The following is a 4,322-nucleotide window of genomic DNA, read 5'->3' as shown; positions in this document are numbered from 1 at the left end:
TCAATATTGCCAGTAAGACATTCCAGGATGGAGTCTCATTGGTTTGAGTTCTACGTCCATCCCCAGAACAATCACTGTGTCCAGTGGAGTGGAGAGCTCTGATTGGCCTAGCCTGAGCCATACCCCACCACTGAAACTAGAAATTAGGTTATCTTCACAGAAAACACAAGACTGCTGAGGTGGTAGTGGGAGTTCATCAGAGGAAATGAAAACAACAGGTGTCTACTGTAATACATTTTCCTGAATGGGGGAGAAAGAGAAAGGAACTATGTACAGCCCTGGGAGTGTGCCATGTACATGGAAGTGTAGGGCTGCAGCTTCCCAGGTGCTCTTAGCAGTCCGTGTGAGTGTCCAGAGCAGTGAGTGAGAAGGTGTTACATGACTGAAGAATTCTGAGAGTTTACCACCCAGGAAAGGGACCTGGGAGTAACAGGGTTTGTCCACTAAACATTCATTACTGTGCTGCTGGACCTAAATTTGATGGACATTGTTCAAAAGGAGAGAAATAAAACGTATCATACAGACCCTGTTAGCACCATGTTGGCCACTATGAGCAGTTCAGGTTTTTAAGTTTCAAGCAGAACACAGGGGAATATAAAAGGTTCAGAAAAAGATAAAAAACCACTGAAGGAACAGGATACTGCCCATAAGAACATTTTGAAAATCCTGAGACAATTCAATCGGGAGAAATGAAGGCTGAGAAGTCAAGAATGCAAGCAAGTGCTACAGAATTATGCTTGGCACAGATAAGGAAAACATGAATTATTCACCCAGACCTAAATATTGTGGTAAGTAGACATATTTTGAAACTTCAGCAAAGTTACTGAAAAAGAAATAAAATACTAGTTTATGTTGTCAATAGTAAACTTCTGAAAAGAAACTCATTTCCTAAGAATTTGTATTATGAAGAAACTTAAATGAATTTGAGCAGAGTTTGGTGGATGCTACTTGAGACCAAAAAAAGAGAGCTGGGTTATACTAAACCTTTAGGTTACAATCCAAGAAGACAATGTTTCCTTTTCACAGCATACCCATGGCTAAAAACAGGATTCTGGGCAAAATGGCTTTTGTGTCTAAGACAATCCTAGGACGGCAATCACTGTGTGAGAAAATGGGGATCCGGATGGGTGGAGGAGTAGGAAGCTTTTATAAAAACCTCATGAAAATGGGACAATGGACAGAGGAAAATACAGGTGGGAATGGGCTTGGTCATAAGTGAGATGAGCAAAGAAAGGCCAAAAGCCCATGGAAAACCATTCTTGAGTTGACATTAAATACTGTGGGAGAAATATTTCTCACATTTCGAAAGCAGACTTTAGGAGTTCCACTTCTGGCGTGACAACATGAGGAGCTCTGCAGACCCATTCCCTAGTGGGTCTGAAACTTGTGAGAATTATTTTAAAACAAACCAAACCCCTAACCACTTAAAGTCTCTAGAAATGCTCTTAAGGGCATACAGCAAAAGAAGAAATATTTATTCAAGAAAACATACTAAATATTTATAAGAAGAGTGAGCTTGTGGTATCTGAACCAAGATTTGCTCTGTCCTTCCATCTTCCCAGCTCAATGAGACAGAAACTCCACTCTAGACTGGTATAGCCAAGGACACAGGGCTCCTTCCCTGCAAGCTCCCGGTTGTAGAGCTTCCTTCCTGGGATGGGCAAGATGTCAGCCTTTCTCATCCTGCCTCCATCTACCTGTTGCTGAGGCTAAGTTCCAAGTAAATGCAGCCAAGATGTGGGGGCTCCCTTCTATTCAATTCCCACCCATGGTTCACAGGCTCTACCTTCGATACATCACTGATAAAAATACTGGGACCCCAATTGCCCTTAATCAGGTTTATAAGGTGGTGGTGTCATGCTGGAAAAGGCCAACCCAAAAGATCTAAGTCTACTACTCCCCATCCACTGAGCACTCAGCTCCGTAAGCAGGGACCGTCACTCAGATACAAGCCATTGTCCCCAACTCCAGCTATCAAGCAGTAGCTTAGAGGTTTTCCCTAGGAGAAGAAGCAGGCCATAAAACAGAGCTCCAAACTTCTTCCAAAAGGAACTGACTTCATTTGCAACAGAGTATAGAGAAGTTCAAGCCTAAGGACATTTCAAAAACAGTTGAGGTTTTAGTGACTAGGAATTGGGAAGAGATTGGTAGATTCATTGGAGTTGTAGGCTAAACTGTAGGCCAACTACTTGTCTGGAGAGATGGGGAAGGACAGATAGGAGGAGTCCTTGTGGGACCAGAACAAGTCTCAAACATTGACATTAAGAACTAGCCTTTCAAAGGAGCCCAAAATTGATTGGATATTGGATTAGTCTGTGAAGCAATTTACGCCCCCCCCCCCATAGCATTATTGAAAGCAATAAAGCAATCAGAGGCAATTAGTGGAGCTTAACAGCTGAATGTTAAGACCGCCAAAGTGATGCCTGCCAAAACCACTGTCATCCCAGGTTAACTGTGGGCATAATCAGGCTACACTCCCCAAAGAGCAACATCAGAGGCTTCACACTATGAGAGGTGGAGAGATTAACAAGCCCAGTTTATCGACAATAACAAGGACCAGCACCTGGAGTTGCTATGTTATCAGAAATGGTCAGATTACAACATTTGTAGGGAAAAAACAAACAAGACATGCAAAGAAACAGAAAAGTATGACCCATACCCAGAAAAAAAATCAGGCAACAGAAACTCCCTGGAAGAGCAACCATATGTTAAATTTAACAAAGACCTCATAGTAGCCATTATAAATGTGTTAAAAGAACTAAAGAAAACTATAATAAAGAATACATTTGATGAATGACAGCAATGATACAGGAGACAGGAGGGAGGAATTTGGTTATTATAAGGTACTTGCACTACCTGTGAAGTGATATAGTGTTATGTGAAGACGGACTTGGATTAGTTATAAAAGTATATTGCGAACTCTAGGATAACCACGAGGTAAAAAGTAAAAATAGAAGTATAGTTGGTATGCTATGAAAGGAGAAAAATGGAATCAAATAAAATGTTCAATTAAAACCAGAAATGGAAGAAAAAGAGTGGAAGATAAAAATAGGGACAAAGACCAAGGGCAATAAATAGAATAGTAACAAATATGGTAGATATTAATCCAACTGTATCAATAGGTGATTTAAATCTCAATGATCTAAATACATCAATTAAAAGGCAGAGATTGTCAGAGTTGATCAAAAAACAAGACCCAACTCAAGACCCAACTATATGTTGTCTATAAGGTGATTCTAAAATTATAACAGACACCAAATAGCCAAAACAGTCTTGACAAAGAATAACAAAGTTTTCCTGATTTCAAAACTTACTACAAAGCAACAATAATCTAGGCAGTCTGGTACTGAAATAAAGATAGACATATCATTATACATCAGTGGAATAGAAAAGAGAGTAGAGAAATAAACCCATGTGTTTATGGTCAACTGATTTTCCACAAGGGTGCCATGACCATTTGATGGGGAAAGGATAATCTTTTCAACAAATGATATTGAGACAATTGGATAGCTACATGCAAAAGAATGAAGTTAGACCCTTAAATCACACCATATACAAAAAATAAAATGGGTCACAGATCTAAATGTAAGAGCTGAAATTATAAAACTCAGAGGGAAATATAGGAGTAAATTTTCATGACATTGGATTGACAAGAAATTCTTAGATTAAACATCAAAAGCACAAGTAACAAAAGAAAAAAATAAATTGGATTTCATCAAAATTGAAAACTTTTGTGTTTGTTTTCATTTAAATGAAAATCAAGAAAATGAAAGGAATATTCACATATTAGGATAATATTTACAAATCATATGTCCAATAATGGAATTGTATATAGAATATATGAAGAACTCTTATGACTCAATAATAAAAACACAAATACCTCAATTTAAAAATGGACAAAGAATCTAAATAGACATTTCTCCAAAGAAGATATAAAAATGGGCAATAAGCATATGAAAAGATGCTTTATATCACTGCTCATTAGAGAAATACATATCAAAACCACAATGAGATACTACTTCTCACACACTAAAATGTCTAGAATCAAAAAGTCAGATAGAGGCCGGGGATGGTGGCTCATGCCTGTAATCCTAGCACTCTGGGAGGCCGAGGCAGGTGGATCGTTTGAGCTCAGGAGTTCGAGATCAGCCTGAGCAAGAGCGAGACCCCCGTCTCTACTAAAAGTAGAAAGAAATTATATGGACAACTAAAATATATATATAGAAAAAACTAGCCAGGCATGGTGGTGGATGCCTGTAGTCCCAGCTACTCGGGAGGCTGAGGCAGGAGGATCGCTTGAGCCCAGGAGTTTGAGGTTGCTG

Source organism: Lemur catta, chromosome 1 (genome assembly GCF_020740605.2).
Source record: "Lemur catta isolate mLemCat1 chromosome 1, mLemCat1.pri, whole genome shotgun sequence".
NCBI lineage: Eukaryota > Metazoa > Chordata > Mammalia > Primates > Lemuridae > Lemur > Lemur catta.
Note: the sequence above shows the minus strand (reverse complement) of the source record.